This window comes from Macaca fascicularis, chromosome 1 (genome assembly GCF_037993035.2).
Source record: "Macaca fascicularis isolate 582-1 chromosome 1, T2T-MFA8v1.1".
Lineage (NCBI taxonomy): Eukaryota > Metazoa > Chordata > Mammalia > Primates > Cercopithecidae > Macaca > Macaca fascicularis.
Genome location: NC_088375.1, coordinates 133988904 through 134013874, shown reverse-complemented (window position 1 = coordinate 134013874; position 24971 = coordinate 133988904). Strand labels below are relative to the sequence as shown.

The 24971-nt window shown below is 38.3% G+C and overlaps 1 protein-coding gene and 1 pseudogene across 6 annotated transcripts in view; one reads left to right on the top strand and one right to left on the bottom strand.

Moving 5' to 3' along the window:
- The window catches only part of CDC14A (cell division cycle 14A), a 164620-nt gene that overhangs the window by 35975 nt on the left and 103674 nt on the right, over nucleotides 1–24971 (top strand). The window lies entirely within an intron of this gene.
- On the bottom strand, nucleotides 1623–21014 carry LOC107130194 (pre-mRNA-splicing factor SPF27 pseudogene; annotated as a pseudogene).

Below are 24971 nucleotides of genomic sequence, written 5' to 3'. Positions count from 1 at the left end.
TATTATAGCTTCCCTAATAACTACATAAGACTTTACCCAGACTAATTTCAGTTAGAAATTTTGTTCTGCGCAGTCACTAACATGTCAGTATGAATTCCACATGACCATGCTATGGAGTTTTAGAATGGTGATTCTGGAATTTTCTATATATGCTGTGACCGAGCAAAAGCTTAGAAAGCGGAAACCATCAGGGCTAAAACACACTTGCAGGGATATGTATGATAACCAGTTGGGAATATGCTTGTTTAAAGGCAGGGAGCAGAGAGGTGTCATTTCTCCTCATCCTTGGGGAGGGGTCGTGCTCCTCTGAAGCCATGGAAGCAACCCTGCTGAGTGACTTTTCAAGGGCCTCATTCTAAGGACCTTGGGAAGAGGGCGCCAGCTACTATACCTCAAACTCTGCCCCATCAACCCAAAAGCTCTCGGGGTGAAAAAGCCCAGCAGTATTGCTGGAAAAGCTGTCGGCTGTTGCAGGGTGCAGGCTGAGAAGAGTGGAAGGCTGTCAGCCAGGCTGCGGGCTGGGGCCTTGCTTCTAGCACTCAGGTGCCCAGCCCTGCCCACCTTTTGTCCCTTGATGTGGCTGCAGTAAAGCCTTGGGCTACCCCTTGTGGCTGCATCTTTCTTGCTCTGTAGATAGCATGGTATAGCACAAGGAATGGTGGCTAAGAGTCAGAAAAACATGTTTTTCATCTTGAAGGGCTCTGTGATGATGCACTTTATCTCTCTCAGCTTTATTTTGTTTCCTTATCCACAAAATGAGAGGGTTGGATGTAATGACCCCTACATTTTCTTTCAATTCTTAGAATACTCAGATTATTTGTAGTGCCAACCAGGCTATTACTTTTATTTTAAGCGCATACATGAAAAGCTGGCAGTTAGCATGAAGGTTCAGTGAAGTTCTGGTAAGCTGAATTTTTTTTTACCTTACATTGATAATGACTACTCATTTGAAATTGATGATTGACACCGTGATTGAAATATGGAAAGAGACTGTAGTAATTTCTGGATTCAAGCCCTATAAACAAATGTGTTTTTCCTGCAGGGTTTTGTGATGCTTTGTAAGCATGTTATTTGTGAATCCTTTCTCATAAAGGATTGCCATCAGGAAGAGGTCATTTGCCACTCTTCTCATGTCTTTTTTTTTTTTTTTTTTTGTGAGGACCAAATGATTTTTATTCATATACATCTTGTTCATCTACCCAAAGTGTTCAGAACAGTGTTCAGCACATATGAAGCTTGATGTAGCAGTTATCTATGATGATGATGGTAGTGATGACTCTGTATGGTCACTGTGTTTCTGAAGTCTTGTTTGGTAATCAAGAATGTGTTTAGAACTCTCTCTTTATTAGACAAGGTCATAAACCACAAGTTCCAACTTCCTGTACGTGTTGAAAGCTTTGAATAAAGATCCTTGGACACAAAACATGACCCACATGGCTCAAAATTAATTCTGTGACATAATATTATTCTAAAGTCATACTTATTTTGAAAGCCTAAAGGTTTTTTTTTTTTTTAATGGCTGTAAAAATACCACCAAGCCAGACATTTTAATTCTGTTGAGATATACAAATAGAATTACCACAGCAGCCCACACATTCTGTGATTTCTAAACATTTAAACGTCAGTGACTTTGGGAAGTTGCTGTTGTCCTTCACAGTTCATTAAAAGTTCAGATGCCTTTTGTGAAAGCCCAACTTTTCTACCCGTGAAATTGTCTTTTCAGAAGTCTTGCCGGATGTTTTCTTTGTTTGCCTCTCCATGTTGCTGCTTAATTTGATAGATTTCATTTTCTAGCTGAGCAATAATCTGTTCAATCTCATAATTCTTACTGACCATGGATATCCAATTTGACTCCCTTTCTCTCAATTTAGATCCAGCTGTGAGTTGCATGCTCTTTCTCTGCCAGTTTAAATCTTTAATATGTTTTCTTAACTTCTGAAGTTCTTTCTGTGCATGTTCAGTCATATGAACTAGATTTTCATTGTATACTTTCCAGGCATTACATCTATGCTGTGACATTAGTTTCAGATTCTTGATTCTAACTGCTTGATGCTCTAACTAGGCCATGGAATTGTTTACACATTCTTGCCATGCAGTAATGCCATTTTTTTTGACCAGAGGAAGGGGCTGGAAGTTCATGTCGTTTCATACTGAGCAATTCAGTTGGTTGTCAAGCAGCCAGTCTTTCAAATTCGTTTCTCATTATGTCAGTTTCAAAAGCAGAATAATTCTTGACTGTCAGGTAGCTCAGGTAGTTCATAGTAGGTTGGTATCTGCAAGTTTCCTTCTCCACCAGCACTGCAGCCGCTTCCTGCACACCAGGGGCTTCATAACCTTGATCAAAATATGGATCAAGTGGTCAATATCGATCAAGCAGTGGCTCACGACTGTAATCCCAGCACTTTGGGAGGCTGAGGCGGGCAGATCGCGAGGTCAAGAGATGGAGACCATCCTGACCAACATGGTGAAACCCTGTCTTTACTAAAAATACAAAAATTAGCTGGGCGTGGTGACATGTGCCTGTAGTCTCAGCTACTTGGGAGGCTGAGGCAGGAAAATTGCTTGAACCCAGGAAGGGGAGGTTGCAGTGAGCTAAGATCGCACTGCTGCACTCCATCCTGGTGACCCAGCGAGACTCCATCCCCCCCAAAAAAAAAAAAAAAAAAATACAGCTGTGCATCCACCACAACCTCTCCAGCCACCAAAACCGTGCCTGCCATTCTGGGGACCTCAGGTTTGCCCTACTCTTCTGGTTTCTTTACCCCCTTTTCCCTCCTTTGCATCTTCTCTCTCTTCTTTCCTTATTTATTTATTTATTGAGAATGAGTCTTGCTTTATCCCCCAGGCTACAGTGTAGTGGTGCGATCGTAGACCAGTATATTTTTAGACTTCTGTGCTCAAGCGATCCTCCTGCCTCAGCCCTCCCTAAAAGGTGGGACTGCAGGTGTGTGCCACCACACCCAGCTAATTTCATTTTATTTTTGTAGAGACAGCGCCTTGCTTTGTTGCCCAGACTGGCTTCAGGACTCCTGACCTTAAGTGATCCCCCTGCTCTGGCCTCCCAAAGTGCTGGGATTACAGATGTGAGATACCACACCCCACTTCTTCTTTCCTTTTTAACACCTATTCTTCCTGTTTTGTTTAGTGTGGTTCTTCATTTCAGCAGGGTGCCTCTAGAACTTTGAAAGGATTATAATAGATGTGTTGAGCTTGTGATAAAATACTCTGTGATAAAAATATGTCTTCTAATGCAGAAGTTTCCACCACTTTAAAGCAACCAAAAGTGGAAAAAGCAGTTCTAGCATGGTGGAAGAAGTGCTGAGTCCAGCATGAGCTTGTCTTACACACTAGTTACAGTCTTGAGAAGCAGTGTGAAGTGATTATTCCTGAACTGGTCATGTCCCAATTGATTTTTCTAATTTTGGAACTGTATTCCCCAGAAGGCTTTTTGACACAAACCCTTAATACAAATGGAACTAAAAATTGGCAGTGGATCCTTAAAGAGAATTTTATGCCTTTCTTTTATTGTCTGTACGTATTTAGTTGTTGACAGTCTTGTAAGAAGATAGTCAATACTATGCATTATAAATATATCTCAGTTAAATTTTACATAGATTAAATGTTGCTAGTTTGATAAGTGCCCGTTTTCTGGGGAATCTTCTCTGGATACAAAAGACCTTTACCTTCGGAGCAGCCATGTGACTTACATGAGGCAAGCTAGGTAGGTAGGTATATTTTATCAGACAGAAGTGCTTAACCGTGAAGGTGTTCCTGTTCTTAAAATGTGGAATCAGCCCTCTCTTAAGGGGCATTGACTAATAAAAATATTTTGTACTAAGACAAACCTTTTTCTCAAAGCCTTAGTTTTTTCTTTTGTAAAATTTGGATAATACCTGAGTTTCCTTATCTGCTTCACAGGATTATTGTAAAGATCAAATATTCAACTCCCTGTTTGATAGCTCCATATTATACGTCTAAATGATACCTCAAATTTATTGTGACAAAACTTCTGTTTGTATTCCTTCTCTCCCTAAATGTATTTATTTCCCAAGTCATTCCCTTTTTAGTAAGTGGACTACCGTCAGTGACTTGCTAAATCAAAAGACAGTAGTCATTTTGATTTCTTTTGTTTGCTGATCCCACATTATACTTATTCGTAAGTTTGGTCAGCTCTACCTCTAAAACATATTGAATCAGAATACATCTTTCCATCTCTGTTGCTATCACCTAGCCCAAGCCACTATCATTGCTCACCTGAATTATGACCACAGCTTTATATGTTGTCTCTTTTTATATTCTTGCTTCCCGTTAATTTAGTTGCCATATAGCTGTCAGAGTAATCTTTCAAAATTGTAAATTAGATCACATCATTACCCTATTTCAAATCTGTGATTGCTCACTGATCTTGGCATAAAATTTATCCTTACCAATGCCATTAAGATCCTTTCTGATCTGACCCTTTCTGCCTCTGTGGTCTCCTTGCTCAAGATGCTCCCCTCATGCTGGCCTTCTAACTGAAATTCCATTCTTGTTCCTACCAAAGAGCCTTGATATTTCTGTTCTATCTGGAATGTTCTTGCTTCAGACCTCTGCATGCCTGGCTCTTTCTAATGTTACCTTTTCAGAGAGATTTTCAATTTCTACCCTTTTACCTCCACCCCTACTCATTCTTTAGACCTTTGCTGCTTTATTTTCTTTACAGCATGCTACTATTTGAAATTACTTTGTTTGTTTATGCATTTACTTGCTTATTATCTCTTTCCCAGACTAGAGGGTAAGGACTTTATCTGTTTTGTTTGTTGCTGTGTGTGGAGGGTGATAAAATATTTAACAAGGGGTTAGGCTGGGCATTCACCCATTGAGTTGGAAGTTGGGACAAGGTCCTGGAAGCTTCTTGCTTTGCTGAATCATGGGGAAGTCTAGGACTTAGGGGTCGGGGGTGGATCCCAACAAAGAGACTAGGATGGCTTTTGTGGAGTGGAGTGGTGTGTTGTGGGCTGCAGCTATTTACCGACTGCTATACAACTATTTCTAAATTGAACACTATCAATTTAGAGCTGTGTCTAGTACCTAATGGGTGCTCTGTAAATATCTTTTGAGTGAATGAATAATGGGATGACAAAACATGAAAGAAAGAAGGTGATATATGGGAAACTCCTGAAAATAATGAAGTTGGACGTAAGGTATAAAGTGGTGTCTTCCCCTTTACCAGAATATTTGTAGTCATGACTGAGCCAACTTTGGTCTTTAAAGATGCAGGATCAAAGTAAAGATCATAGATCAAGGGTAGTAACCAGCATACAAAATTACATCACTACCTAGCCTTTTTTTAAAAAAATAAATTTGTGGGGGCCGGGCGCAGTGGCTCAAGCCTGTAATCCCAGCACTTTGGGAGGCCGAAATGGGTGGATCACGAGGTCAGGAGATCGAGACCATCCTGGCTAACACGGTGAAACCGTGAAACCCCGTCTCTACTAAAAAATACAAAAAACTAGCCGGGCGAGGTGGCGGGCGCCTGTAGTCCCAGCTACTCGGGAGGCTGAGGCAGGAGAACGGTGTGAACCCGGGAGGCGGAGCTTGCAGTGAGCTGAGATCGGCCACTGCACTCCAGCCTGGGCCACAGAGCGAGACTCCGTCTCAAAAAAAGAAAAAAAAAAAAATTTGTATTTTCCCAATTTTTTTTTGTGGTAAAATACATGTAACATGAAACTTGCTGTCTTAACCATTTAAAAATGTACAGCTCAGTGGTATTAACTACTTTCCAATTGTTGTGCCACCAGCACCATGGCTTACTTTTGAGTGTGCCCTCTTGTGGCACTTGTGGTTTCTCTGTTAGATAATGACTTCAGGTATTTCACAGCTTTTGTGTTTCTATTTCCTTATATCTATGTGGGGGAGACTTTTTATGCTTTCTTTCATAGAACCGTCATAAGGTTCAAAAAGGAGATAAAATGTAGACCAAGTTTGTTCAACCTGCAGCTGGCTTTGAATGTGGCCTAACACAAATTCATAAACTTTCTTAAAACATGAGATTTTTTTTTTTTTAAAAGCTCATCAGCTATCCTTAGTGTTAGTGTATTTTATGTGTGGCCCAAGACAATTCTTCTTCCAGTGGTGGCCCAGGGAAGCTAAGTGATTAGACACCCTGATATAGACCATCATGTTCAGTGATCTTAAAGCCAGGGTTGCTGGAATGATGTGGCCACTGGAGACCACAGTGACACTTAGCAGATGATAGGCACCCATTTTAGGGATGTCTGTACTAGTGAAGCATCTCTTCACCTCCTACATTGTGACATTGTGCTCCTTGAGATGGAGGGCTTAGATTTAAGAAGAGACCAGCTTTGTCAGAAAGGTGTTTGCCTTCCAGGGCAACACTCAGTGCAGTTTTGAAGTTAGGATGTTTAGATCATTGTAGCATCTAAGACACTCTGATATGAGTTTGAAAAAGATGGCTTTTAAAAATTATGAGTATGAATTAATTAGGTTCTTGCCATGTGCTTAAAGACCAAGTCTTCACTAGTACTTGTGTTACTATATTGTTTTCAGTTTTGCAGGCCTATGGCAAGAAGGTGAAGGAGAATTTGGATCAGGTCACCGTAACTGAAGAATTGGAAAATAATGTGTATGAGAAGAAGTTAAAATAAGTGTGACTGTTTAGCTTGGAAAATTAAGTTCAGAGTTAAAGAAATACAATTTTTTTTCTGTTATGTGGAGGATGCTAAACAGAGGTGGTAGCCACATTGTATACTTTCCTTACCTACTTGTTAAGTCTTTGCATTGCTAAATTAGAGGTCTACATTGTGGATTAACTGAGACCATCCTGAACCAGATGTCATGTCTGAATTGGGGATAATAAGCCTGAGGTTTTTAGACTGTCTAACCATGTCTGTGTTGGCTATTTATTTTGTAGACTACACTTAAGGCCTAAGTAGTTATACTCTACTCCTAAGTCTGTGACTAATTGCAAAGAAGCCATTCTCCATCTGGCATAGTGGTTGTAAGCAATGACTTTAACATAGCCACAGGCTCACTGGGCTTTGAATCCAATTATTAGTTGTATGCCCTGAGCAAGTTAACTTATCCAAACTGCTGTTTTTTTCATCTTTAAAATAGGCATAATAATACCCTATTTTACTGGCAGTGAGGACTGAAGGAGGTCATTTATATAAAGGTGTCATCGGTGCAGTGTCTGACATTGTATGCACTTGGGAATGTCTGGTGGCCCTGGGCAGGGAAGCTATGTGACCTTCCACAAAGTTTTCTAACCCAATCTCCTACTTCTTATTACTCACTTTTGTGCGTAGACCCTTTAGGCTACCTCCCTGAAGATCTGATGGCTACTTCCCCACTTTCTGTCTGCTCATCTTCCTCTTGTCCATCACATTTTTCACTTAAACCCTTCCTTGGCTCAGTAACAACACTCATATGGTTGTTAATCTGATTATTGCTTAGTATAATTCACTGGAAAGTATGAGTATATTTCTCTCCAAGGATGTTATTTTAATGGAATAGTCTGTTTAAACCAAATGAATTTGTGAGATCTGTAGTCAGGTGTTCATTAGTTCAGTAAATCTTTGTTTAGCTACTATGAGCCCGGCCTAGCACTATGGTAGGCTCTAGGGAATAAAATATGTGTGTGTGTGTGTGTGTGTGTGTGTGTGTGTATATATATATATAAACAATGCCTAGCTTAAAATGTGGGACAGATGAGAGATAAACAGTTGTTTAAAGTGGGCAATAGGTATAATTGGGTAAATATGAATTTATCTAACAAATGTTTTTTTGAGGCGTTTTTGTGTAACAGGCCTTGTTCCCGGAGTTGAGGATACTAAGGTGAATGACTCCCTACCTGTTGATGTGGGTGTGGAGGGCTGGGTTCAGACCTGGAGAGAGGGGAGGTTCCAAGATGGTCAATCCCAGCAGGCCAAGTTGCTGAGGAACCATCGGACAGGGAGAATAGTGTGACGGTGAGGATGCTTTTTCTGGTGGTAGGGGAGTGAAGGGAGGCTGGAAGAAAACTAGTTATTTTAAATTTTTAATTTAATTTAATTTTAAATGTCCATTGTGAAAAGGGGATAATCTAATGAGAAGATGGGGGTCTTTTTTTCCTTACAATTAAAAAAAACCTTTAAAAAGTGGAGTAACCACATTGTAGAAGAAATGTGGAAAAATTTTCCTGCAGTTCTAAACCTGAACTATTTATTAGGTGTGATTGCTGTGTAGTTTTTTGAGCCTTTTGAAATTTAGCTTATGTATGTTTTGCCATTTTGCTACTCAGGTGACCAAATAATATTTCATTTAGAGAGAATACTATTTAACATTTTAGATTTCTTTCAAATTTTTTTATAATGTGACAGACCTCTTTCTATATTGTGTTTCTTTTTGTGGATTATTGTCTTTAGATTTCCAGAAGTGGGGTAAATAACTTTAAATTTCAGAGTTTTTAAGACTCTTGGAGCATATTGCTATACTTAAGCAGTTTATACTCCAATTTCATATAATCTTTGCATGTTGGGTATGAACATTACAGTTTTAGAAATTTAATTGGTGAAAAATGCTACCTCATTGTTTTAGTAATCATATTTTGACTAATAATGAGGTTGATTATTCTCATAGTTTTCTTTATAGATCTATTAACTTTTTGAAAACTTTGTGTTTTTAAATTTGTTTCCTATATTTAGACCATTTAAGAGTGGAAAAGTGCTATTAGCCTCCATTAAAAAATAAGTTAGCCAGGTGCAGTGGTGAGAGCCTGTAGACCCAGCTACCTGGAGGCTGAGGCTGGAGGATTGCTTGAGGCCAGGAGTTTGAGGTTACAGTGAGCTATGATCACAACACTGCACTCCAGCCCACACCCAGACTCAAAAAAAAAAAAAAAAAAAAAAAGGATGAAGTCATTTTATCTGTGTTTAATTTGTTTCAATAGATACAGACTACTAGAAATCATGCCCATCAGTCCAGGTTTCTGTAAAAACTAAGGAAATCCATAGACCTTTCCTGCTGTTACTCCTCAGAATGTCAGAATGCTTTATTAAGTACTTCTGCATACCTGAATATAAATGTGCTTAGTTGGAACTGCTGGTAATGGACCTATTGATTTTTGAACATTAAGCTGTCTGCTGAATATACAGAAATTTTAACAGAACAGTATTATTTAGAAGTGGTTAGTGTGTGTGTGTTTACGTCATGGGACACTGATATACCCAGACAATTAACTGTGATTTTGTTTTTGTTTTTATTGTTTGGACCAAGTATATTATTTTGCTTATCCTTTAACTCACAATTCTGTAAATTCTGATTTCAGAACTATTTTACATTGACATTAAAAATCTGTAGATTAAACAAATGTCATTTAAAATATAGGTAAAATTATCAAAAAAGTTGGTTCAAAATAATAAAGGCATTTACTTTAAATATTTATTAATCCAATAATATATTAGATGTCAGCTACTAGTGTTCTGTCATCCTTGTCTGTGGCTTCTTGGTAAATCTAACAATAGTGTTTGCTTCTGCTTGTAGAAGTTAGTGGAGAGGAAGGGAGGGGCGGCACATGGCTGGGACTGGGCAATTTCCTGTTTGCAGTTTCTTCCTTTTATAGTTTGATAGGCAGCTCTTTTGTGATATTGCCTGTAAGTGGGCCAGACAGTCTTTTATCTTTGTAGGCTTGTATTTTTGGTGGCTTTGAAACAGATCACGCTCCTTAAAATCATACAGCATTTTCAATTTGAGACTCTTTGAGATTGGACGTTCTATTAGCCTTCTGCGTATGGGTAGAGCAGTGTCGCCTCTTACTCAACTTTTCTTGCCTGTTTCATTTAGCTGTGGGTGAGGAAAATTAGCTGTTTGCTTTTCATTAGTGGAAGACTTGTCAAGTTAAGGTGCATCAATCTTTTCAGTTTTTTTTTTCTTTTTTTCTTTTGGCATCCTGTTAATAAACTTCCTTTGTATTGTAAATAAGCTCTCAAATTTATATACACATACACAACTGCACACACAGGCATACATACTCACTGCATTTAGTACTGTATATTTAGTAGTGATGCACTGTGTATGTTTACAGTAATTTACTCACAAATTTCTGAATCTTATCAGTAGCCTTGGAATAACATATGCTTTCTGTGTGAAGAAGCTAACATCCATTTGTTTCATTTTAGGTTGGTGCAAAAGTAATTGCGGTTCTTGCTATTTCAACAGTATATACTGAATTAAGGGGATGTACTTTTTTAGCACTTGAAATTATTTATTTGCCAGTTTATTATCTCTCCCTTTAAGGGAAAGGACTTTGTCTTGTTTTCCATAATAGCCCCAGCATCTAGAACAATGTCTGACACATCCTAAGTGTTCAATACCTGTTTGTGAAATGAATGCCTATTTAATTGACAAATAAGTCTTAGTTGGTTGACTTCCACAGTTTTGTGGAAATTTAATATGGAGTAATTTAAAACCTGTGATGTGCTTAAAGATAAATTATTAAGTCGGTACTAATTATAAAAATAACGACAAAAATCAGTGTTGCGAAGCATTAACTAATTCTCATAAAATTATTGAGTAAAACAAAGTGTGTTATATAGAACTGAAATGGGCTTTGTTAATACTGTACATACAAACATTTGAAATTAATATTGTGGATGGTAATGTTAATTTTACCCTCAGCATTATTTCTGTTTTTCTCAATAAGTGAAACTACTTACTTATACATATAAGTATTTGCTACTAAATGTCAACGATTTTTTTTTTTTTAACAGCCATCCTTGCAGTCTCAGGATAATTTCCAGTTAAGAATTAATTCATGGGGCCAGGCGTGTTGGCTCATGCCTGTAATCCCAGCACTTTGGGAGGCCAAGGCAGGCGGATCACTTGAGGTTGGGAGTTCGAGACCAGCCTGACCAACATGGGGAAACCCTGTCTCTACTAAAAATACAAAATTAGCCGGGCGTGGTGGCACATACCTGTAATCCCAGCTACTCGGGAGGCTGAGGCAGGAGAATCACTTGAACCCAGGAGGTAGAGGTTGCGGTGAGCTGAGATCACGCCATTGCACTCTCTGAGCAACAAGAGCAAAACTCCATAAAAAAAAAAAAAGAAATAATTCATATGCTTGAAAGAGGAGTACTAGAAAATTTTTAATTAGAGTTGGATCTTAAAAATTTTTAGCTGCATGCATTTATTATGAAAAAAAAAAAAAATCGGAAAGGAGGTACTCAAAGCCCTGAAGACATTATCGATTATCAGAGTATGACTTGAAATTGTTTGCCGTGCCTGATATGAGAGCATGTTCTATACATGTCTACCTAGGCTTCACCTGGCATTTACCCGAGTGAGGACTATCGGTGTTCCATTTTATACAAATATCTGAACAGAGCAGGCTCACATTTAGACATATCCCCCATGCAGAGAGAGCTACAGGCTTCTGATCAATGAGATGTTTACCAGAATATATACAGAAACTGAAGGTAATTCTTTTAATTTTTATGAAAAATGAGGTTATTTGGCTGCCTGGTAATTACAGCATGTTAAAATTTGATATTGAATGTATTTGATTGTGTTTACCGTTTTCTTTTAGTTTTAAAAATAAACATCTTAATTAAAAAAAAGACCCACTTTTGCAAGACTGGTGAAGTATCTCCACAGAACACTCACTAGGAAGAACCCTTCTGCAGTCCTGCTTTGTCATATTTCAGAGAATCTGAACCCAGAGAGGTCGAGTACCTTGTCCAAGATCAAACCCAACTAATGGAGAAGGACTAGAACCCAGATCCCTAAGTTTCTAGCTGAGAGCTTTATCCAGTCATATAGCATGTCACCGAGTACTGCTAGTCTTGGTATAATATACTACGTCTAAACCATAGTAGTCTGCAAAAAGATTAGAAACCGCATGCAGTGTGGAAGAGTAGAATTTTCTATTTAGAAAGCAGTGTTGTAGTGTTTCAAATACACTAGTCATACAGTTTCTTTTCCAGGTAGCTTCTGAGCTTTGATTCTGGCTGTTGGGGCTAACACCCTCAAAACTTTCATGTACCAATCAGGTACAATGGCGGTTGTTCTCATGTTTACTTTGGTGATGTCCATGGATGTGTTGGAGTAGGTCTAAGTGCAACAAGTAAGTGATGGGGAATAGGAGAAGCAAGGAATGATATAAAGTAAATTGGGCTGGTATCTTAGGACAGAGTTTTCCAAGCTTTATTCACTGTAATTCACCGTAAGAAACACATTTTACATTGCAGCTTAGTACGCACAAGTGTGCGCGCGCGCACACACGCCATTTACATGTATAATTGAAACGAGGTTCATGAAATAATTCTTACAAGGTGTAAAGCATATTGATATTTTATATTCTGTTCTATTTTATTAAAAATATGTCTTTACCCATCAGATTGACTGCACTGCTCACTAATAGATTATAACCTGCAGACTGCAAAACATAGCCGTTGAAGAATCTACTTATTGTGCTGAGATCCAGAAGGTTCTTGATTTTGGCATTGAATGAGCAGGTGATTGTTTGGTTGCTCTGCATCTAGGCTAGTTTGCAATTAACATGAATGGCTTAAGGAAAACAGAAAGTATTCTGAACTCCTCAAAGACTGCTGTCTCCAAACATCAAGATGTATACCTGTCTCTGGATGGTTTTTATTCAGTTGATACTTGTTTTTTTTTGGAAATATCTGAGTTTGCTTTAAGCCTTGAAATAATACGATTTATCTTTTCTTATCTCACTTTCATTTGAATCACTGTATTACCCGTAAAGCCCCCTCATACTCCTCCCTTCTTCCTGGAAACCAAAATGTGCATTGATTCAGTTTGGGAGAACCTTGAATGAGAAGCCTGGAGCTAGGTCAACGTTGTGGGCCCTGAGGAGCCAGCGCTGAGCCTGCCTCACTGGGTCTGTCATTTTAGTATCTCATTGGGCTTAGTTTCTAAGTGTGGGCTGAAAAGTTATAATGTCCCATTCACCTCAAGACATCAAATCTTAAACCTTAACTTTATAAGAGTTTTCTTGATTGAATAATTTTAATTTATAGAAATTTTTATTTCAAGAAATGTTTTCTGTTTGATACAATGAGTAAAATTGTGGCCTTTCCCCTATTTTAGAAAGTGAATTAATTCATTAAAACCCTCTTCATGAGCACTTTCTGAAATTTTAAATAAAAGAAGAGCTAACCGCTTGCAGTGAGCAGAGATAGCACCACTGCACTCCAGCCTGGGCAACAGAGCTAGACTCCCTCTCAAAAAAACAAAAAGAAGAGCTTACCGCAATTGCTGTTGAATTTGCTGTGTGTTCAGCTATTTCTAAGATTTTTAGTGCTCAAAATAGGGTTGCCATGCTAAAAAACAGACTGTGGCCATGTCAACTACTAGGTGCTCATGTCAGCAGCGCTCTGTCTCTGTGTCTTTCTTAATTTTCTTCCTTGTTGCTCTTCTGCCTTAGCTTTGCTTTTTCTGTGCCTGTCTTCCCAAACCTCCATAACAAATGCTTGTAGGGGCTTTGAATTTTCATTATGGTAATTCAGATTTTTAATTGATGAGGACTTAAAGCCAGGGATGTAGTTAGACAGCAAATTCATGGGTAATAAAACTAAATAGTAGGACTGGGAAAGTGTAACCTCAACCTCAAAGAAATATTTAGAAGGGCTGCAGTACCTCATAGAATTATTTAATAGGAAATAATATTTGTGGTTCATGGTTTCAAATTAATGAGCAGACAGACAAGCTTTTCCATGTGAATATATGTACTGTAGGATGAATCAGACAATTCTTTCAAGAGTGGGTGTGCGAGTCATTTAGTGGGCCTGCTTTGGGAAATTTCTTAATTTAAGAAACCATAATTCCCTTCTCTGATAAACCTTTCCTGATGTTTTCTCCCTAGTTTTTCTGCCTACCCCTCACTCACTGCCTCCCAGCTGTTCACTGTCATTTTCTTATTATCTGACTTAGAACATGACTCATTTATAGCTTTTCTTACCTCATTTTGCAATTAATTGCACATAATATTGGTCCACTAGGATGAGCTCCTTGTGATTACTTGCTTTGCACACTCGCCCTTGTAAGAATGAGCTTTTCGAGTAAAGGGATAACTCTTACTCATATATTTTTTTTCTTCAACTTTTATTTTAAGTTCTGGGGTACATGTGCAGGATGTTCAGGTTTGTTACATAGGTAAACGTGTCCCATGGTGGTTTGCTGCACAGACCATCCCATCACCCAGGTATTAAGCCCATCATTCATTAGCTATTCTTCCTGATGCTCTCCCTCCTCCAAGGCACAGTGTGTGTTGTTCTTCTCTATGCGTTCATGTGTGTTCTCATCATTTAGCTCCCACTTATAAATGAGAACACGCAGTGTTTGGTTTTCTGTTCCTGTGTTACTTTGCTGTGGAAAATAGCTTCCAACTCCATTCATGTCCCTGCAAAGGACATGATCTTGTTTCTTTTTATAGCTGCACAGTGTGTATATGTACCACATTTTCTTTATCCAGTCTACCATTGATGGGCATTTAGTTTGATTCCATGTCTTTGCTGTTGTGAATAGTGCTGCAGTGAATATACGAGTACATGTATCTTTATAATAGAATGATTTATATTCCTTTGGGTATATACCCAGTAATGGGATTCTGGGTCAAATGGTATTTCTGCCTCTTGGTCTTTGAGGAATCGTCACACTGTCTTCCACGATGGTTGAACTAACTTACACTCCTGACAACAGTGTAAACATGTCTGTTTTTCTCCACAATCTCACCAGCATCTGTTGTTTTTTGACTTTTTAGTAATAGCCGTTCTGACTGGCATGAGATTGTATCTCATTGTGGTTTTGATTTGCATTTCTCTAACGATCAGTGATGTTGAACTTTTTTTCACATTTTCATTGGCCATATGAATATCTTCTTTTGAGAAGTGTCTGTTCATGTCCTCTGCTCACTTTTCACTGGGGTTGTTTGTTTGTTTCTTGTAAATTTGTTTAAGTTCCTTGTAGACTCTGGATATTAGACCTTTGTCAGATAGATAGATTGCAAAATTTTTCTCCCATTCTATAGGTTGTCTGTTTACTCTGATGATAGTTTCTTTTGCTGTGCAGAAGCTCTTTAGTTAATTAGATTGATCCCATTTGTCAATTTTTGCTTTTGTTGCAGTTGTTTTTGGCATTTTCATCATGAAGTCTTTGCCCCCTACCTATGTCCTGAATGATATTACCGAGATTTTCTTCTGGGTTTTTATAGTTTTGGGTTTTACATCTGAGTATTTAATCCATCTTGGGTTGATTTTTGTGTAAGATATAAGGAAGGGGTCCAGTTTCAATTTTCTGCCTATGGCTAGCCAGCTCTGCCAGCACCATTTATTAAAAAGGCAGTTCTGGCCAGGCTCGTTCACTCATGCCTGTAATCCCAGCATTTTGGGAGGCCGAGGCGGACGGATCTCTTGAGGTCAGGAGTTCAAGACTAGCCTGGCCAACATGGTAAAACCCCATCTCTACTAAAAATACAAAAAAAATTTAACTGGGTGTGGTGGTGGGCACCTGTAATCCCAGCTGCTCAGGAGGCTGAGACAGGAGAATCGCCTGAATCCGGGAAGCAGAGGCTGCACTGAACCGAGATCATGCCATTAGACTCCAGCCTGGGCAACAAGAGCGAAACTGTGTCTCAAAAAATAAATAAATAAATAAATAAATAAATAAAATAAAAATAAAAAAAAGGCAGTCCTTTCCCCATTGCTTGCTTTTTTCACGTTTGTTGAAGATCTGATGTTTGGTAGGTGGTCTTATTTCTGAGTTCTCTATTCTCTCCACTGGTCTACGTGTCTGTTCTTGTATGAGTACCATGTTGTTTTGGTTACCATAGCCTTGTAGTACAGTTTGAAGTCAGGTAACGTGATGCCTCCAGCTTTGTTCTTACTGCTTAGGATTATCTTGGCTATTCAGACTCTTTTTTGATTCCACATGAATTTTAAAATAGTTTTTTTTCCCCTAATTCTGTGAAGAATGTCAGTAGCAGTTTAATGGGAATAGCATTGAATCTATAAATGACTTTGGGCAGTATGGCCATTTTCATGATATTGATCCTTCCTGTCCGTGGACATGGAATGTCTCTCTGTTCGTTTGTGTCCTCTTTGATTTCTTTGAGCAGTGGTTTCTAGTTCTTCTTGAAGAGATCCTTCACTTCCCTTTTTAGCTGTATTGCTGGGTATTTTATTCTTTGTATCCTAATTGTGAATGGGACTTTATTCACTATTTGGTTCTCTGCTTACCTGTTGTTGGTGTATAGGAATGCTAGTGATTTTTGCACATTGACTTTGTATCCTGAGACTTTGTGGAATTTGCTTATCAGCTTAAAAAGCTTTTGGGCTGAGAAGATGGTGTTTTCTAGATATAGGATCATGTCATCTGCAAACAAAGATAATTTGACTTCTTCTCTTCCTATTTGAATACCCTTTATTTCTTTCTCTTGCCTGATTGCCTTGGCCAAAACTTCCAATACTATGTTAAATAGGAGTGGTGTCTTACTCATATTTGTATCTCCAGTACCTAATATTGTGTCTGTCTATGCTATTTTTAAAATTTATTTTTATTTTTTAAATTGACTTCATAATTGTACATATTCATGGGGTACATACTGATATTTTTAAAAAATGTATATGTAATGCTTTTACTTAAAAAAAGTCTTTTATTTTAGGTTCAGGGGTACATGTGCAGGTTTGTTGTAGAGGTAAATTTGTGTCATAGGGGTTTGTTGTACAGAATATTTAGTCACCCAGGTACTAAGCCTAGTACCCAATAGTTATTTTTTTCCGTTCCTCTCCCTCCGCCAGCCTCCATCCCCAAGTTGGCCCAAGTGTTTGTTATTTCCCTCTTTGTGTCCATGTGTTCTTATCTTTTAGCTCCAGCTTATAACTGAGAACATGCAGTATTTAGTTTTCTGTTCCTGCAATAGTTTGCTAAGGATTATGGCCTCCAGCTCCATCCACGTTCCTGCAGAGGACATGATCTTGTTCTTTTTAATGACTGTATAGTATTCCATGGTATATATGTACCACATTTTAAATATCCATTCTACCATTGATGGGTATTTAGGTTGATTCCATGATTGTGAATAGTGCTGCAGTGAATGTACATGCGCATCTGTCTTTATGACAAAATGATTTATATTCCTTTAGGTATATACTCAGTAATAGGGTTGCTGGGTTGAATGGTATTTCTGTTTTTAGGTCTTTGAGGAATCACCACACTGCTTTCCACAATGGTTGAACTAATTTACACTTCCACTAACAGTGTATAAGTGTTCCCTTTTCTCTGCAACTTTGCCAGCATCTGTTATTTTTTTTGACTTTTTAATAAAAACCACTCTGGTGTGAGATGGTATCTTATTGTGGTTTTGATTTGCATTTCTCTAATGATCAGTGATATTGAGCTCTTTTTCTTAAGGCTTGTTGGCCGCATGTGTGTCTTCTTTTGAAAGTTGTCTGTTCATGTCCTTTGCCCACATAATGAAGTTTTGCTACATGTAATATATAGTGATCAGAATGGATCCAGGCAATCAGCATATCAATCATCTGACACATTTGTAATTTCTTTATGTTGGGGACATTCAATATCCTCCTTCTAGCTATTTGAAACTATATATTACTGTTAACTGTAGTCATCCTACGGTGGTATGGAGCACTGGAACTTATTCATCCTATCTATTAATAGCTGTAATTTTATGTCCTTTAACAAATATCTCCTTATCCCCTGTATTAGTCCTTTTTCACAGTGTTGATAAAGACATACCTGAGACTGGGCAACTTACAAAAGAAAGAGGCTTAATAGACTTACAGTTTCACATGACTGGGGAGGCCCCATAACCATGGTGGAAGGTAAAAGGCACGTCTCACATGGCGGCAGACAAGAGAAGAGAGCTTGAGCAGGGAAACTCTCCTTTTTAAAACCATCAGATCTCGTGAGATTCATTCACTATCACAAAAACAGCAAGGAAAAGACTTGCTCTCATGATTCAGTCACCTCCCATTGGGTCCCTCCCATAACATGTGGGAATTCAAGTTGAGATTTGGGTGGGGACACAGCCAAACCATATCATTCCACCCCTGACCCCTCCCAAATTTCATGTCCTCACATTTCAAAACCAGTCATGCCTTCCCAACGGTCCCCCAAAGTCTTAACTCATTTCAGCATTAACTCAAAAGTCGACAGTTCAAAGTCCCATCTGAGACAAGACAAGTCCCTTCCACCAATGAGCCTATAAAGTCAATAGCAAGTTAGTTACTTCCTAGATACAAAAGGGGTACAGCATTGGGTAAGTACAGCTATTCCAAGTGGAAGAAATTGGCCAAAACAAAGGGGCCACAGGCCTCATGCAAGTTCAGAGTACGGCAGGGCCGTCAAATCTTAAAGCTCCAAAATGATCTCCTTTGATTCCATATCTCACATCCAGTCCTGCTCTTGACTCCTGTCACCAAGGTTGTAGTTGCAAGGCTTTCAATTTGAAATCAACTTCTTGTTAAAACATGGGAATGGACCCATCCTGTTCAAAGAATGTAGGAATATGTGGTAACGCTCCTAATAGTTACCAGTTCCTAATAGGAACTGGAAAATCCTTAAATCTCATCAGTTTGAATGTGGTAAAGTATTTATATTCCCTTCAGAAATTTCTGAAATTTTGAGAAAATCGTCAGTACTTGCAAGTGAGTTGGAGTTTTAGCAGCAGGCTACATATTTTATACAGAGTCAAATTTTAAGTTTTTAGCCTGGGAGACATAGTGAAACCTTGTCTCTATAAAAAATAAAAAAGAATTAACCAGGTATGGTGGGGCACATCTGTAGTCTCAGCTACTTGGGAGACTGAGGCAAGAGGATCGCTTAATCCCAAAAATTTGAGGCTGCAGTGAGCTGTGATTGTGCTACTGCACTCCAGCCTGGGTGACTAAGATTCTGGCTCAAAAAAAATAAAAAGAAAAAACAATTTTAAATTTTAGTTGTTTTTCCAAGAAACATATCTTTGAAGTGTAATAAAAATAGTGACAAAATGGGGATAACATTTTAAAAGTTTCTAAAATCATTTTGTTTTACTGCCTCCAAGTTAGATGTATGATTTTTTTTTTTTTTTTTCCAAGACGGAGTCTTGCTCTGTCGCCCAGACTGGAGTGTGGTGGCACAATCTCAGCTCCCTGAAACCTCTGCCTCCCAGGTTCAAGCGATTCTCCTGTTTCAGCCTCCCAGGTAGCTGGATTACAGGTGCACGCCACCATGCCCGGCTAATTTTTGTATTACTAGTAGAGACAGGGTTTCACCATGTTGGCCAGGCTGGTCTCACACTCCTGACCTTGTGATCCACCTACCTCAGCCTCCCAAAGTGCTGGGATTACAGGCGTGAGCCACTGTGCCTGGCCAGATATATACATTTTTAACAAAACCCAGAAAGATTTAGAATATCCTGGCATTGGGCTGTATTTAAAAAGTATATTAGATTTTACACGCATACTGATGAAAATATTTTACTTCTGAATTAATAGAGGAAATTTAAGTTGTTAAGATCCTTTTATTACAATTAAAATTTAATTTTGGGTATTTAACCATGATGTTGATCACAGAATTCTATTAATTCAATTAACAATTTTTTTATCTCCCCCCCGGCCCTTTTTATTAAGGAACATTGGTTGATCTAGACCTCAGGTTAAGTATAAGAACTTCAGGATGAGATTGGAGGTCTCTGGCTTTTACCGTGTTTCTCTAGCAATGCAGAGAATAATTTCCCCTCTGAAGAACTGCTCTGATAGAGCTGTATAGTGATTTTTTTTTGTTGAGTTATAGGAACAGATACATCTTAGAGAAGATCTCTCCCTGACCTACCTATCCACCCCACCCCTCTGCACTCCCCATCCTCACCATACTGGTAAACCTGGAGAAATTAACTTGTCACAGGAGGCGGAACTGACGGGCCCAAGAACCTCCTACATCATTGGCATTCCAATCGTTTGCCTCTACCTTCGCAGCCCTCAGCTTACTTAGACACCCATAGTGCAAGGGAACACTGTTGTGTGAATAACCCCTTACCTCTTTTCTCCTCATCACTCTTTCTTGCTGTCTCTGTGTACCTTTCCCTCTCCATTTTTGTTTTTGTTTTTCCTACTGGTTCCATCTCTTTCTCCTTCCTCTGTTCTGACTACTTCTGTCCTATTGCTTTAAAACGTTTGTTTTTCTTCAGACAAGAATGAAAGGAATCTCCTATTGGTTTGTTTTTCCTTCCTTTTCCTCCTTTCTTAGTTGGCTGATATGTAGAATAGCAGTATCATTATAGTCGGAGTTTTTTGGGTGTGTATAACAGAAATTGACTGTGACTTACTGAAGCCCAAAACTTACTAATGAATTTCCTGGAAGTTTCATCAAAAAAGGGTAGTAGAGGGCTGCTGTAGCCTTCCCTTCTGAAAAAGCCTCCTTATTCATTTTAATGGGAAATAGTATTTTCCCCTCTCCTTTTGTGTGATTCATTTGTTCATTATTTCATTGAACAAATAGTCATTGAGCACCTGGGCCAGACACCCCGTCTGAGCTCTAAGGATATAGCAATGGACAAGAGAGAGAAAATCCCTGTCTTGACAGAGCTTAGATTTTGCTGGGAGAAACAAACAAATAAGAGGTTAGTGATAATGGCAAGTTGGTGATGTGCCGGTGACTGGCTGGCTACTTCAGATTGGAAGTTCAGAGATGCCCTCTTTGGGGTGGTGATGCTGATAAAGAGGAAGAACATTCTAGGCAGAGAACAACACATAAAAAGACTTTAGAGTGGGAATGAACTAGGAAAGATTGAGGAACCAAGACAAAGCTGCTGTGGCTAAAAAGGCTGTAATGCAGGTGAGGAGGCCAAAGTCTCTGCCAGGGCTTGTGTTTGAGAGCAAACTCGAATTTTATTCTTCGTGACATGTGGGTCTCTTAGGGAGTTGAAATGACCTGATGTACACTTAAAAACACTTTAAAAACTCACCTTTTAGAATGTCACTTGAAGCTCTCCATGGTACAGTTATCTGTATCATTCCGATTTATCTTATGCTACTCTGCCATAATGCTCTGATTACTTAACCTTTAAAGATTTTTGTGAGGAGTACTTAAAGTGAGGAACTCCTGGGATTAGATCTGAAATGATATACAAGGGATGTACCATGAGGTCAGGAACATACTTGCTTTGTTCTTGGTATTATCCATGGTGCCTGGTACTGGTAAGTCTTTGCTGAATGAAGAAATGAATTATCTGGTGTGCAGAACTGTGGAAAGCTCTTTGCTTTTCTCCTTTTCCTTCCTCCTTCCTCATTTTCCTTACTACCAGTAAACCTGCCATGCAAGTCTTGTTGCTCATAGGATGATGGGGGTGAGAAATTGCTGGCCAGGGTGAAGGGGGACTGTTTTCTGGAAGTAGTGAGGTCTGCCTACAGTAGTGAGCCAGAATAGGAGGGAAATTCCCAGTTACTCCAGGGAAGGTGGGTGAACTTCCTGTATGTTATATATATATATAGGGTATGTATGCAATAGATCTGTTGGTTGGGTTTAAGTTATTTTTATTTAAGCTGTAGTTGTTTCAGTTCTGATGTCTGTGGAAATTAGTAAGCTAAAGTATGTAGGGAACATGTTTACTTAAAAAAATCTATGCACAATTATGAATGATTAATTCTGCAGCTACTCGGGAGGCTGAGGCAGGAGAATCGCTTAAACCCGGGAGACGGAGGTTACAGTGAGCCGAGATCATGCCCCTGTGCTCCAGCCTGGGTGACAAGAACGAAACTCTGTCTCAAAAATAAAGAAAGAAAGAAAGAGAGAAAGAAAGAAAGAAAAAAGAATGATTAATTCTGTTATCTTCTCGAAGGACAATATAGGCATGTGGCACATGTTTGAACAATTGGGGCTAATGCACAGAAAAATTGCCACAGAATCTTTTCTTCAAACACCTGACTGATGGGCAAAGCTCTTGTTTCTCCTGCTTTCTCTAAGCAACAACTCTTGTAAATAATGGAAGAGAACAACCAGTTCCTTGTTTGTGTGCATTGTTAGTTTTCTATTCTTGAGTGAGTTCAAAGAACAGTAACTTACAAGTTACTATGATTCTAGACCTGAGATTTAGTTCACATGCTTTGTGACTTTTGTGTTAGAAGTTTGGATAACATCTCACCTGCAAACTTCCTGAAATTTGAAAAAGAATAAGATGACTATATTTGAAAAGGCTTCTTAAAATTTTACTTTTAAAAACAATTTTATGTACAGTTCCTTAGGTATATACTCTAGTTACTAAAATTAATACATTGGGTTGCTGGTCTACCACCTTCTCTCTTCTAGGAGATCGCAGACTGCCTAAAGTTGCCACAAGCACATGAGAAGCAACCCCCCACACCCAAGTTGGGTTCCGTCCCTGGCAAGTTTGGCAGGCTTCCTCCTGTGCGTTACCAGAAAGTTTATGATCTTTCTTGTTCACTTTTCTTCCCAATTACTTTCCTTCCAGTGACAGCAAGAAAATTTCCTCTCATATTTGCCCTGCTTTCCACTGCCTCAGATTTGAAATCAGCTGTAATCATAATGCCAAATACTGAGGAAAGTTATGCATTTTGAAGCAGAATGGTATATAATTAAGTACCAATCAAAACATTAGAAATAATTCAGGGTTCACTTTAAAGGCATTATAGATGTATTCCTTGATTTCTTCAAGTTTTTCTAATTTAGCTTTCCCTCAAGTATTAGCATCAAGGGAAGATAATTAACTTAAAAAACTAACACACTTACTTAATTATTTTAGTTTTAATATTGAAAATAATGTCTTCTACATTTTATTTTAGATATATGATTTTAATGATAATACTGAATATATTATCATTTTTGGACTAGCTTAGGAAACTTAAAATCTTAAGATTTTGTCTTTGGGAAAACATTTCCAGAAGTCAAAATATTATCCTTGGCAAGGCGCAATGGCTCACGCCTGTAATCCCAATACTTTGGAAGGCCAAGGCAGTAGGATTGCCTGAGCCCAGGAGTTCGAGACCAGCCTGGGCAACATAGTAAGACCCCGTCTCTACTTTAAACAACAACAAAAAAACACAACAGCAACAACAACAAAAACCCATATTATCTTTTACAAATAAATGTTTGAAGTATAATGTATTTGCTATTTAAAGACTTTCTATAATTGCTAACAGGTGTTAAGAGGATTTAAACATCCAGTCCTGGTCTGTTACAGTGGATCTGCATCACCATCTTCATTACAAAGTTATGGTTCTTTGCCTTCTAAACTTGATCCAATTCAGTCCTGGGTTTAAATAACATACTTTTTTTCATTTTCTTTCTTCGTTTGGAAAGTTTTATGAAATGAAGTTCATGCTATACCCAGAAGTAAGCAGTGAAACTCAGCACCAGGAGTTTTTGACATGAAACCATTCAGTTTGGGAGATGTATTATTCAAGTGATATTCTGGAGTGAGTCTGTTTTTGTGTTTTATATAAGGACTACCTTTTAATGATGAATGATAAATGTTCTACAGGGTTATATTTAGCTGCATGTTGTAACATAACAGTATTTTGCTCAGCTTGTGTGAGACTAAGGGACTGAGGTTTTTTGGGGCCACACATTTTCTTCTTTCCCCCTTTAACGTGTCTTTTTAAGTTTCTGTGTATTAAGAACGTTGGCTTGGTGTTTCCTTTGTTTGCTTTATAAGGGGTTGGGCTAGCTTACTGTCACACAGCCAGCTCAGTGAGGTCTATGTTGGTGCATGAACTCACCTCAGGCAGAAGAGAACCATTGTGTCACTGAGACAATGCTAGCAAGAGATGTGCATTTGTGCTGGCTGTAGCTGTCAGTTCTGCAAGGATATCTTTTTAGGCTGATTGTGAAAATTCTGGTTGTAATCAAATTAGATGGGAAGACACACATGGCTAATATTGTCTGCAATTCTCCTAAATTGCCCATCAAAAAGCTCCCACTGGTTTCACTCTAATTATACCCATGAGAGGGGTGAGAGAGTATTTCTATTCTAAACGCATTGTCAAATAAATAAAGTCTGCTCTTTGTTGACTGAATGTTAATTCCCAGCTTCAATTTAAACTGTAAAGAGATGTCACATGAGGGTATTTCAGAGCAAACAGCACCTCAAACAAAAACCATAGTCATTTCTAGACTTCATTCTCATAAAGATTCAAATACTGAAAATTGTTAAGGATTTTTAGGGTAGAAATGAGCGATGGAGATAGAGACCTGATGTCAGGTTCTGCTTAACTTCTACGATTAGCCTTGCCTCCATATTTGTTAAGCAGATATACTGTCTTATGCTTTGCTGACTTCATAATCTGTGATTTATAATGGACTCAAAAGTTGAAGAACAGGAAGAGTGACTTTCTTTTACAACGTGTTCAACCAAAGACTGTAGGAAACAAAACACATTCATTCTTATTCTGTTTTAATTAGACTGTTTAGCATGATAGATTTAAAATAGACTGATTATCATACAAGTTTTAAATACAGTTGTGGTTCTGATTTGTAATCAGACTGACCTATCTAATTCATATGTGATTAACATTGAGTATTTCTTATTTCCACAAGCAATTAAAACAAAGTAGAATTATTTATGCATTTGAGAAACGTAAAACTTTGTCCTATTTTTAAAACATTATAAAGTTGAATGTAGATATTGTTTTTGAGTCACTGGATATAATGGGAGGAAATGATTAAGAAAATAATGTTGCTAAAAATAAGAAAATTAAACATGTTGTCTGTGTTTGTGTATCACAATTAATGCTGTCTTTAGAAAAAAACAGTTTATAAATTAAAGTGCCCTGACATTTAAGAAGTCTGAGAACCAAGTTTTGGGAGCCGAGGAAGAGACTTTAAAAGTTTTATGTTTCAGCTTTTTGCAAAGTTTTTTGCCTTGCAGTGTGTTTTTATGCTGGACTTCTGTTTTTATGCTGGACTTCTTTTCATGGATTTCTGTGGTTCATTCTTTGCAGGTAACTGGTGATTGC